The following is a 13,611-nucleotide window of genomic DNA, read 5'->3' as shown; positions in this document are numbered from 1 at the left end:
TCCACCCGACATTTTATGTCGGGCGGTTAAAGCCATACCTCCAACACGAGCCAAGTGGCTCGTCTGACCCGAAGAGACAGACTCGACAGGGGAAACCCTCTCCAGCGCGTAGTCGCGCTGGAGCAGTTAATGCAGTCGGGCCTACAGCCCGACCGGTACGTTCAAGGCGGTCTGGGAGACCGCCAGAGCCGGGACACGAAGGAACAGAGCGGCAACCGCCGCGCTCTGAATGTACTCCACGACCGTCACTTGGTCGTGGAGCAACACGAGATGAAGGTCAACACGGCGTTGACCATCGGGGCGTGTTTCCACCACCTCCGCCACCGCTGCGAGAAGCACGCGGAGAAATTCGCTGGATCGTCCAGCGAATTGTTGATCATAGGAAAACAATCCGAGGTCCGGATTGTTTTCGCATTCGTTGGAGAGGGTTCCCTCCCCAACACGACACGTGGGAACCACGGAACGTCCTGATGGAAGACGTTCCGGACATGGTGAAGGAGTACGAAACCCAACACGCACTACCAGCAAGAAGGTAGTGCGAGCGCTGTAGTAATCTACAACGCCTGACGACTCGCGTGCTAGATAATTAGCACGGAGATCATTGAAGCTCTCAGGTATACATATAGTATACCTGTTGTGGTCGCGGTTGCTAATATGCACCGCCACCTGGACGGACACTGCGCACGGCGCACGGACACCAGCCTCCACCGCAACAGCGTGGAGTTGCTAATACTTGCCACTTCGAGAAGGACTCGAAGTACTTTGGCGCTTGCTTACCCGATCACGGTAAGCAACAGAAATTCGCTTAGAGATGTCGACGCATAGACGCGGTCGACATCGAAGAATCGTACACAGACACTGTGTTGTCTGTCCCCGTGGTAGCGGCGCACCTCGCGCTACCGCGCATTGTACTCAGCAACAGAGTTTACACTCTGTTGCAATGGTGGTCTTCAGCTTGGTCGTGCTCATTGCGGATGAGCACGGAAACTAGCACAAACAATTGACAAGCAGTCAATATTAATTGACGTGTCGAGACCGACACGTCTAAGCTTAACGGGGGATGGTGTAACGGGGTTACACACAAGTGACAACAGTCACTTGTGCACGATAACAGTCACAAGTGACAACTGTCACTTGTGCATGACATTGTCACTTATGGTTTAACAGATAAATATCTGTTAAAGGTTTTAGATACTTCCTCACATTGGTGTAAGACACACCAATGGATACATTGAAGTGGGCCACCACAATTAGTGGTCCACACATACCCAAAGATCCTATTGGTAGAAAGCAGCATCTTTCTACCAATCAGAGACATGCATATTAGCGGGGCTCTGACAGCCAGCCGCTGCCAACCCTTTCATAGATGATAAACAGTTTTTAGCAGATTTTAGAGGAAGATCAATTTACAAACAATACAGTTCTCATTTTACCTTAAACTACCTACTTGGTGTTTTATTTGATTTATATTATACTTGTGGACTCAAGTATAATTAATTCAAATTATTAATAAACTCCTACGCTTCCTCATACACGTAGCGCGACGTGTAAGCTAAAGTAGTGAGCAAAAGTAGGCCCACTACAACTACGCTGCACAAGTGCAGAGATCCAACTCAGAGGGGAAGGTAAGTACATGAGCAGGAGCTAGAATCGTTGCATCGCCGACGCGGATGGCGGGGGGCCAACTGATGTCAACCGCACCAGGGACCAGCTTAGGAGAGAATATTGTTAGGCAGCCGGCAACCCGGGCAGGTCTGTGGGCCTGTCCTCGCGCCTTCTGTAAGCCCGAATGTAAATACAAAGTTGAGTGAGGACCGTTCCTGCGTAGACACACCCATCCGGTCCACTCCGGGCCCTGCACTTCACGGCCAAGAGGACATCAATAGTCTCCTCGCGCCCTCGTGGTCACTAACCACGCTCCCAGCCACCCTGTGACACATTAAGTTCGTCATCGCTCGTTTTCTAAACTACTCAGCACTACCTTACAAAGACCCGCACGCCTCGCTGACCCCCTTGGCCGCAGTACGAAACGATAAGAACCTCCTCTGTTGTTGGGCAGTGCCGGCCCCTGCCGCAGAACACTACGCATAGTTTTTAGCTGCTTTATCTGGACTACTCCCGTGCAAATTGCAACTGAGAGATGTGATGCCAGCCGCACACACAGATCTCTCCTACTCTCCCGCCGCCTATACCTACCGCCTACCTACACTCTACATTGCCTCGCCTGGCGATTATACTCGCCACTGTCCTTCGCCCTCCGTGTCTGCTCTCCTTGCGATCTTCGATCTTGTCAACGTCAACCGACTCTTCGCAGCTTCAACACTTCCGGTGACCGTAGCTTCAACACTTCCGGTGACCGCAGCTTCTCCCGCCACGATCTTGCCTTCACTCGTCACCAACCATGGTGCTGTGCTCCACACCATTGCCCGTCAAGTTAATTTTCACTGGCACGCGGCTGCCTAGTGACGTCGCGTGCTCTTGGCGCTTAAAGAGCACGTGATGTCCACACTATAAACCCCAGGTGTAATGTTCTCGTCACCTAGTCGCTCTTTCGGAAGCTGAGGCCACGAGGGCATCCTCAACTTTAAGTCCAGTTGCTGCCATCGATGCTGGCTGGCGACGTTTGTCCTAATCTACGTCTGTCTGTTTACCAGCGGTGCTCTCAGCAGTGTCTCCGTTTAGCTTTTGGTTTGCATCTTTAGTTTTTGCTCATTCTGTATTTTGCTCAATTCAACTCAGCTACTCCGAACACTACGTGGTACAACATTATAATTGGTAGCACTTGTTGGTCACACGAACTCCGCCGTACACACCGGCCTTGCTCGACCGTATGATTCGCTGTCGTGATCTCGTTCGCGATGGAAGAACAAAACCCTGTCATGACATTGCTGGATGGCCTTACCCAGGTCATCCATGAACTCTCCCACACATTAGCCACGCAGAACAATGATTTCCGGTCGTCAGTCATGGACCAGTTGCAGCACCAACAGTCGAGCCGAGAATTCAAAATGGAGGGAGCTTCGATGCCGAAGTTTCATGGCAAGCCATAAGAGAGCGTGGACGAGTTCATATTTGAGGCGAAGTCGTTCATGAACAGCAAGAACATTGACTACAACCACCCCATCAATCAAGCTCGTGTGGTGGCTATGCTAGCGAGCAACCTCCGCGAAGGAGCGGCGTCGTGGTACCATAGCCGCATCATGATCGATAACGAGCCTATTAGCTCGATCGATGAATTCGAGGCTGCTCTGCGCGGTTAGTTCCTTCCTCCCGACCAGCAACATCGCCTGCGTGCGGCACTTCGATCTTGCAAACAAACATCCGACGTGGAGGACTATGTGTCGCGTTTCCACAAGATTATCACTCAGGTCCGTGATATGTCAGCATTAGATAAAGTTGATCACTTTATTATGGGTCTCAAACCAGAGACCCACAAAGAGGTTGACTATCTCAACTGCAACTCACTGAAGGCGGCTATCTCGGCTGCCCAAGCCTATGAGCGAGCCCGCTTCAGTGATGGTGGTCGCCGCCCGCAATTTGTCCGTCGCAACGGACCCGAACCAATGGGCATCTCCCAAGTAACGGCACGATCAACGCTCGACCAATGTCGCGAATCTGGTCATCGCATCTCAGACTGCCCTAAGAAGCTCCAGGGAAACGACGGAGCTCAGCGGATGTAAATGGAGTATCCGTTGATGTGAGTCATAATCGCCATGCGCAATCTCTGAAAGTGAAGGTCCGGTCGAGTTCGAGATGGAGGGCTTACCGGACGAGCGAAGTGTGATCAATACGTCTGTCAGCGCGATGGAGCTCCGTCTGGATAATGTACAAGTGGAAGGTAACAATCTTCTGTTTGTAGAAGCCCTAGTGCAAGGGCGACGTCTGAAAATGCTGGTTGATGCTGGAGCGACGCATAGCATTGTGCAACGTGATCTGCTAGTGGCCCCTGCTGGAACTCAGGCACGTGCCTTTGAAGGAAAGCTGTCAGCGACGACATCGCGAAAGTTCACGGTGGACGTGACGGTGGAAGACCAGTTGTGCCCGGTTGAACTTGTGAAGTGGCCGCTCAAGCAGGACTTTGATGGTATCCTTGGTCAGTCGTGACTTCGTCGTGAAACCCGATATCGACTGGACTGCTGGCAATGTGTCATGGTGACGACCAACTCGTCGTAATTTGCCCCGAGAGTGGACACCACCTTCGGTTGCTAAATCGGAGATCGAATACATAACCGCTGATGAATTTCTACGCAACCTTCGGTCGAGCATGTACACTGAAGTTTTTCACCTTGATGTAGTGACAGAGGAAGGTAAGATGACACCGGACGCTGATGTAGCAAAACTGGTTGGTGAATTTGCTGACTATTTACGCGAGGAACTCACGGAAGGGCTCCCACCAGAACGGGATATCGAGCACTCGGTGGAGCTCACGCAGGGTGCGACCCCGTCCTCCCGATCTCCGTTTCGTCATGCACACGTGGAGAATGCAGCCCTAGAAATCTTCGTTGACAAGCTTTTGTGAAAGATATGGATTGAACGCAGCTCGTCTCCTTGGGTCTCTAACATTTTTGTTGTACCGAAGCGCGATTCGGTGACGGGCGAGTTGCCGACGAAGATTCAGTGGGTGCGTGGTGGTGATCCTGTGAAGCCTGTGCGCTGGGTAATTGATTATCGCTATGTGAACTCCGCCACAAATATTCCACGCATCCCCATTCCCTCATCGACTAGATCTTTGATCGTCTAGCTGGTGCTCATGTGTTCACTTTGATCGACTTGGCTTCGGGATATCACCAAATGAGAATGGCATTTGACTCACGTCAGTACACTGCCTTTCGCGCGGGCTCCGAGATTTACCAATGGTGCGTCGCTCCCATGGGTCTGGCAGGGATGCCCGGCACATGGTCACGACTAATGCGTCCCATCTCGAAAGCAAAGAGCTGTCCGTGTTCGTTGTCGTCTATTTAGATGATATATGCGTGTTCTCCAAGAACCGGGCAGAACACTTGCAGTATTTGCGTCGTGTATGTGAAATTTTTAGGAGCGAGCAACTGTACGCTAGATCAAGTAAGTGTCATTTTGTTCAGCCACAGATCCGATTCCTTGGTCACATCGTCTGTGGGGAAGGCGTGCGAGTGGACCCCGACAAAACTGGGCGCGACCACAAAACGTGAAAGACTTGCAGCGATTTCTTGGACTCGCCGGATATTACCGGCGATTTGTCCGAAGTTATGCGCACCTCGTGCGACGTCTCTCCGAGTTGTTAAAGAGCACTATGGGGTGGAATTGGGGTTCCGACCAAGAGTTTGCATTCAACACCATCATGAAGACACTCATCTCGGCACCAATTTTGCGCTTACCAGACATGACCTTGCCGTTTCGGATCACAACGGATGCTTCTAAGACGTGTGTTGGAGGTGTCCTCAATCAGCAAGTTGAAGGGTTTGAACACCCCGTCAGTTTATACAGTCGTACGCTATCGGATACGGAGAGCAAGTGGGCAGCATACGAACAAGAGCTGTTCGCGATAAAACATTGTCTCGGGCGATGGCGATGTTATTTGCTCGAAGACCATTACGTGGTTCACACCGATAATTCTGCGTGCCGCTGGTTCCTGCATCATCCCAATTTGTCTCCGAAGATTGCTCGTTGGCTCGAATTTTTGGCCAGTTTGATTTCGAGCTTGTGCACAAGAAGGGTATTTCAAATGTGGTTGCGGACGCTCTCTCTCGACCGCCAGTGTGCGTCACAGCGGTCGGTTCATTCGTCTTCAAGACCCGTTTCATGACTCGAGCTGCTAAGCTTCTCATCGAAGGAGCATCAGCGCTCTTTCCTCTTTCAATTGGAAACCCCAGGGGTGTGGTATCGCTGGGTCACGCCTCAATTTAGTCATGGGGGAGGATGTTCAATTTTGCGAGACATCAAAGCAGCGTACGCTGAGGACAAAGATTGTGTTGCCATCTTGCAAGGCCTACAACGGCAAGATGAACGAATATGTGCAAAGTACGAACTCCTCGATGGCGTACTTGTGGTGAAAAGTGTAGATATTGTGCGAGTGCTTCGCGTTCCACAAGTCGATTCCATTTTGCTTCGGTTGATGCACGACTTTCATGACGCTGCAATTGTTTCTCACCTTGGTGTTGAACGTACTATGGTGGCTATGCGTCAGTACTTTTGGTGGCCGGGAATGCGTGAGCACATCGCGCAGTACATTTCAACCTGTGAAGCCTGTGTGCGACACAAGTCGGGTTCTCGAGGACGCAAAGGTATGCTTCAGTCTCTTCCTGTTCCAGATCACTGCTGGCAGCATGTTACTATGGACTTTGTCACTGCGCTGCCGTTGAGCGAAGGTTTCGATGCGATTTACGTGGTTGTATGCCGGTTGGCAAACAGACCATGCTACATCCCGACTACCAAGGATGTGGACGCAAAAACTGCAGCCAGATTGTTTGTTGATCATGTTGTTCGCTACTACTCACTTCCTGAGTCAACAGTTTCCGATCGAGATCGAAGGTTTACAAGCGAGTTTTGGCGAGTTGATGACAATCATGCAAGTAAAACAGAGAATGACTGTGTCAAAGAGAGCACAGATTGACGGGCGCAGTGAACGTCAGATCCGAACCTTGGAGGACAGTCTGCGCTGCGTTGTTTCGCATTATGGTGACAATTGGGCGAAGATTCTACCGATGGTGGAATATGCGCATGCCACCTTGGTGTCAACTTCAACTCGCATCTCTCCATTCGAAGTAGATTGTGGCAGGAAACCACGCTCGCCGATAGTTGTGGCCACTTCCGGCAATTTAGCTCAGAACATGACCCGATCCTGCCAAGAAGTAATTGAGGTGGCTCAACGCAACATGCGACTAGCTCAAGAGCGCCAGGTCCGTTACTACAGCTGTGGACGACAGCAAGTGCACTTCAAGGAAGGTGACTTGGTGTATGTGGACTCGCGTGTCCTGAGCAGTGAACTTGGTCAACCAGATTATGATCCCGAGCGTGATCCCACCTGCAATAAACTATTGCCCAAATGGTACGGCCCGTTTTCCGTCGAGCAACGCATTGGTGAAAATGCTTATCGAGTTGCTCTACCACATCGTTATTTGGTCCGTGGACGTCACGCCACGTTCAACGTGGATCAACTGAAGCTTTCCCTGGACGTCCCAGATATTTTCCGCGGCCGCCAGATCACGAAGAGTGCGCCTAGAATGTATGACGAAGGAGGCGAGAGAGTGTATGTGATTCGAGCTCTGCTGAACTAGCGCCGCCGAGGTGGGCGGAAGCAATACCTCTGCTCCTGGGTGAACCTTCCTGAAAGTGAGAACACCTGGGAGTTTGAAGACGACATCAATCACGTGAGTCACTGGGACGCGCTCCTGGAAGATCTCAAAGAGAAGTCACGGCCAGTTCCGCCGGTCCACAGACGCAGGTAAACCCGGGGAGGATGTAGTGTTCTCGTCACCTAGTCGCTCTTTCGGGAGCTGAGGCCACGAGGGCATCCTCAACTTCAAGTCCAGTTGCTGCCATCGGTGCTGGCGGGTGACGTTGTCCTAATCTACATCTGTCTGTTTACCAGCGGTGCTCTCAGAAGTGTCTCCGTTTAGCTTTTGGTTTGCATCTTTAGTTTTTGCTCATTCTGTATTTTGCTCAATTCAACTCAGCTTGTGATGTAGTCGAAGCTTGGGCTCGTAGAAGGCAAAAATAAAAGTGATATTGTAACTTAAAGTCCGTACTCTCTTGTACTCTAGACTAGCTACTCACTTCATGGCCATGTTAGTTGACAGGTCGCCCCGTAAACTTCGCCCCGTAAGCCGTCCCGTAATACGTACCGCAACAAATATAAATTACGTGCTCCGTAATAAATTACGAAACCAGTAATATATAACGCAGTGCGTTACACGACCCCGTTTTGAAAAGCGGTGAACTTACTTCGCAGGACAGTTCGGCGCGATGTGGCCCACTTTCTTGCAGCGATGGCAAGTAGCCGTAGTTTGCCAGTCGTTGTCCAGCATGAGAGCACGTTTACCAGCGTGATCAAATCTCATCGCAAGTTGGGTAGTCTCTTCCAGTGTCGCCGGGTGATGCTCGCGCACATGATTTGCGGTCGCCGGCTTTAACCCCTGCTGGAAGTAGAAACGAAGGTCCAGCTGGATGATGGGCACCGTGCATTGGATGAGCAAATTTTGAAAATCTGCCACGTAATCGTGCAGTGACGATGTTTGGCTCAGCGCGCACAGCCGTTCGCGCAAGCGATACTCGCTGTCGGGCGGAAGGAACCGATGACGCATGGCCTCCTTGAAAACCGCCCATGTGTCGACGCGGCCGGAGCTATCGCACTCCAGCGAGAACTGTCGGTACCAGTTCATGGGGGTGACTCCGAGGTGACACGACACCATAGTCACAAACTGAGAAGACTCTTCCATCATCTGCGGATGATAATCCGCGTAGAATGGCTCCACAGCGAAAACCCACAGCTCGAGATCTTCGTCGAGCTTCCCTTGGTAGGTTGGAGGTTGATGCTTGCGGGCCCCTGTTGGCCTTGCGGTGAGCGCGTCGATGCGGGCTTCACTAGCAGCGAACTGCTGCTGCATCATGGCTTGAAAATCAGCTTGTTGGCGGGCGAGAAGCTGCAGCACGTCTCCAAACGATTGCGGTGTGGTGGTCTGTTCCATCACGGTGGCGCAAATCTTCAAAACTTTCTCGGCGCGATGGTCGGGAACGGACAAGTCGATGCTTGGACTCTTCAAGTGCTACTATGTGATGTAGTCGAAGCTTGGGCTCGTAGAAGGCAAAATAAAAGTGATATTGTAGCTTAAAGTCCGTACTCTCTTGTACTCTAGACTAGCTACTCACTTCATGGCCACTCCTTGTTGAATGCAATTGTTAGTTGACGGGTCGCCCCGTAAACTTCGCCCCGTAAGCCGTCCCGTAAGCTGTCCCGTAATACGTACCGCAACAAATATAAATTACGTGCTCCGTAATAAATTACGAAACCAGTAATATATAACGCAGTGCGTTACACGACCCCGTTTTGAAAAGCGGTGAACTTACTTCGCAGGACAGTTCGGCGCGATGTGGCCCACTTTCTTGCAGCGGTGGCAAGTAGCCGTAGTTTGCCAGTCGTTGTCCAGCATGAGAGCACGTTTACCAGCGTGATCAAATCTCATCGCAAGTTGGGTAGTCTCTTCCAGTGTCGCCGGGTGATGCTCGCGCACATGATTTGCGGTCGCCGGCTTTAACCCCTGCTGGAAGTAGAAACGAAGGTCCAGCTGGATGATGGGCACCGTGCATTGGATGAGCAAATTTTGAAAATCTGCCACGTAATCGTGCAGTGACGATGTTTGGCTCAGCGCGCACAGCCGTTCGCGCAAGCGATACTCGCTGTCGGGCGGAAGGAACCGATGACGCATGGCCTCCTTGAAAACCGCCCATGTGTCGACGCGGCCGGAGCTATCGCACTCCAGCGAGAACTGTCGGTACCAGTTCATGGGGGTGACTCCGAGGTGACACGACACCATAGTCACAAACTGAGAAGACTCTTCCATCATCTGCGGATGATAATCCGCGTAGAATGGCTCCACAGCGAAAACCCACAGCTCGAGATCTTCGTCGAGCTTCCCTTGGTAGGTTGGAGGTTGATGCTTGCGGGCCCCTGTTGGCCTTGCGGTGAGCGCGTCGATGCGGGCTTCACTAGCAGCGAACTGCTGCTGCATCATGGCTTGAAAATCAGCTTGTTGGCGGGCGAGAAGCTGCAGCACGTCTCCAAACGATTGCGGTGTGGTGGTCTGTTCCATCACGGTGGCGCAAATCTTCAAAACTTTCTCGGCGCGATGGTCGGGAACGGACAAGTCGATGCTTGGACTCTTCAAGTGCTACTATGTGATGTAGTCGAAGCTTGGGCTCGTAGAAGGCAAAAATAAAAGTGATATTGTAGCTTAAAGTCCGTACTCTCTTGTACTCTAGACTAGCTACTCACTTCATGGCCACTCCTTGTTGAATGCAATTGTTAGTTGACGGGTCGCCCCGTAAACTTCGCCCCGTAAGCCGTCCCGTAAGCTGTCCCGTAATACGTACCGCAACAAATATAAATTACGTGCTCCGTAATAAATTACGAAACCAGTAATATATAACGCAGTGCGTTACACGACCCCGTTTTGAAAAGCGGTGAACTACTTCGCAGGACAGTTCGGCGCGATGTGGCCCACTTTCTTGCAGCGGTGGCAAGTAGCCGTAGTTTGCCAGTCGTTGTCCAGCATGAGAGCACGTTTACCAGCGTGATCAAATCTCATCGCAAGTTGGGTAGTCTCTTCCAGTGTCGCCGGGTGATGCTCGCGCACATGATTTGCGGTCGCCGGCTTTAACCCCTGCTGGAAGTAGAAACGAAGGTCCAGCTGGATGATGGGCACCGTGCATTGGATGAGCAAATTTTGAAAATCTGCCACGTAATCGTGCAGTGACGATGTTTGGCTCAGCGCGCACAGCCGTTCGCGCAAGCGATACTCGCTGTCGGGCGGAAGGAACCGATGACGCATGGCCTCCTTGAAAACCGCCCATGTGTTCACGCGGCCGGAGCTATCGCACTCCAGCGAGAACTGTCGGTACCAGTTCATGGGGGTGACTCCGAGGTGACACGACACCATAGTCACAAACTGAGAAGACTCTTCCATCATCTGCGGATGATAATCCGCGTAGAATGGCTCCACAGCGAAAACCCACAGCTCGAGATCTTCGTCGAGCTTCCCTTGGTAGGTTGGAGGTTGATGCTTGCGGGCCCCTGTTGGCCTTGCGGTGAGCGCGTCGATGCGGGCTTCACTAGCAGCGAACTGCTGCTGCATCATGGCTTGAAAATCAGCTTGTTGGCGGGCGAGAAGCTGCAGCACGTCTCCAAACGATTGCGGTGTGGTGGTCTGTTCCATCACGGTGGCGCAAATCTTCAAAACTTTCTCGGCGCGATGGTCGGGAACGGACAAGTCGATGCTTGGACTCTTCAAGTGCTACTATGTGATGTAGTCGAAGCTTGGGCTCGTAGAAGGCAAAAATAAAAGTGATATTGTAACTTAAAGTCCGTACTCTCTTGTACTCTAGACTAGCTACTCACTTCATGGCCACTCCTTGTTGAATGCAATTGTTAGTTGACGGGTCGCCCCGTAAACTTCGCCCCGTAAGCCGTCCCGTAAGCTGTCCCGTAATACGTACCGCAACAAATATAAATTACGTGCTCCGTAATAAATTACGAAACCAGTAATATATAACGCAGTGCGTTACACGACCCCGTTTTGAAAAGCGGTGAACTTACTTCGCAGGACAGTTCGGCGCGATGTGGCCCACTTTCTTGCAGCGGTGGCAAGTAGCCGTAGTTTGCCAGTCGTTGTCCAGCATGAGAGCACGTTTACCAGCGTGATCAAATCTCATCGCAAGTTGGGTAGTCTCTTCCAGTGTCGCCGGGTGATGCTCGCGCACATGATTTGCGGTCGCCGGCTTTAACCCCTGCTGGAAGTAGAAACGAAGGTCCAGCTGGATGATGGGCACCGTGCATTGGATGAGCAAATTTTGAAAATCTGCCACGTAATCGTGCAGTGACGATGTTTGGCTCAGCGCGCACAGCCGTTCGCGCAAGCGATACTCGCTGTCGGGCGGAAGGAACCGATGACGCATGGCCTCCTTGAAAACCGCCCATGTGTTCGACGCGGCCGGAGCTATCGCACTCCAGCGAGAACTGTCGGTACCAGTTCATGGGGGTGACTCCGAGGTGACACGACACCATAGTCACAAACTGAGAAGACTCTTCCATCATCTGCGGATGATAATCCGCGTAGAATGGCTCCACAGCGAAAACCCACAGCTCGAGATCTTCGTCGAGCTTCCCTTGGTAGGTTGGAGGTTGATGCTTGCGGGCCCCTGTTGGCCTTGCGGTGAGCGCGTCGATGCGGGCTTCACTAGCAGCGAACTGCTGCTGCATCATGGCTTGAAAATCAGCTTGTTGGCGGGCGAGAAGCTGCAGCACGTCTCCAAACGATTGCGGTGTGGTGGTCTGTTCCATCACGGTGGCGCAAATCTTCAAAACTTTCTCGGCGCGATGGTCGGGAACGGACAAGTCGATGCTTGGACTCTTCAAGTGCTACTATGTGATGTAGTCGAAGCTTGGGCTCGTAGAAGGCAAAAATAAAAGTGATATTGTAACTTAAAGTCCGTACTCTCTTGTACTCTAGACTAGCTACTCACTTCATGGCCACTCCTTGTTGAATGCAATTGTTAGTTGACGGGTCGCCCCGTAAACTTCGCCCCGTAAGCCGTCCCGTAAGCTGTCCCGTAATACGTACCGCAACAAATATAAATTACGTGCTCCGTAATAAATTACGAAACCAGTAATATATAACGCAGTGCGTTACACGACCCCGTTTTGAAAAGCGGTGAACTTACTTCGCAGGACAGTTCGGCGCGATGTGGCCCACTTTCTTGCAGCGGTGGCAAGTAGCCGTAGTTTGCCAGTCGTTGTCCAGCATGAGAGCACGTTTACCAGCGTGATCAAATCTCATCGCAAGTTGGGTAGTCTCTTCCAGTGTCGCCGGGTGATGCTCGCGCACATGATTTGCGGTCGCCGGCTTTAACCCCTGCTGGAAGTAGAAACGAAGGTCCAGCTGGATGATGGGCACCGTGCATTGGATGAGCAAATTTTGAAAATCTGCCACGTAATCGTGCAGTGACGATGTTTGGCTCAGCGCGCACAGCCGTTCGCGCAAGCGATACTCGCTGTCGGGCGGAAGGAACCGATGACGCATGGCCTCCTTGAAAACCGCCCATGTGTTCACGCGGCCGGAGCTATCGCACTCCAGCGAGAACTGTCGGTACCAGTTCATGGGGGTGACTCCGAGGTGACACGACACCATAGTCACAAACTGAGAAGACTCTTCCATCATCTGCGGATGATAATCCGCGTAGAATGGCTCCACAGCGAAAACCCACAGCTCGAGATCTTCGTCGAGCTTCCCTTGGTAGGTTGGAGGTTGATGCTTGCGGGCCCCTGTTGGCCTTGCGGTGAGCGCGTCGATGCGGGCTTCACTAGCAGCGAACTGCTGCTGCATCATGGCTTGAAAATCAGCTTGTTGGCGGGCGAGAAGCTGCAGCACGTCTCCAAACGATTGCGGTGTGGTGGTCTGTTCCATCACGGTGGCGCAAATCTTCAAAACTTTCTCGGCGCGATGGTCGGGAACGGACAAGTCGATGCTTGGACTCTTCAAGTGCTACTATGTGATGTAGTCGAAGCTTGGGCTCGTAGAAGGCAAAAATAAAAGTGATATTGTAACTTAAAGTCCGTACTCTCTTGTACTCTAGACTAGCTACTCACTTCATGGCACTCCTTGTTGAATGCAATTGTTAGTTGACGGGTCGCCCCGTAAACTTCGCCCCGTAAGCCGTCCCGTAAGCTGTCCCGTAATACGTACCGCAACAAATATAAATTACGTGCTCCGTAATAAATTACGAAACCAGTAATATATAACGCAGTGCGTTACACGACCCCGTTTTGAAAAGCGGTGAACTTACTTCGCAGGACAGTTCGGCGCGATGTGGCCCACTTTCTTGCAGCGGTGGCAAGTAGCCGTAGTTTGCCAGTCGTTGTCC

Source organism: Phytophthora cinnamomi (genome assembly GCF_018691715.1).
Source record: "Phytophthora cinnamomi strain GKB4 chromosome Unknown Contig30, whole genome shotgun sequence".
NCBI lineage: Eukaryota > Oomycota > Peronosporomycetes > Peronosporales > Peronosporaceae > Phytophthora > Phytophthora cinnamomi.
This window is presented reverse-complemented; position numbering follows the sequence as displayed.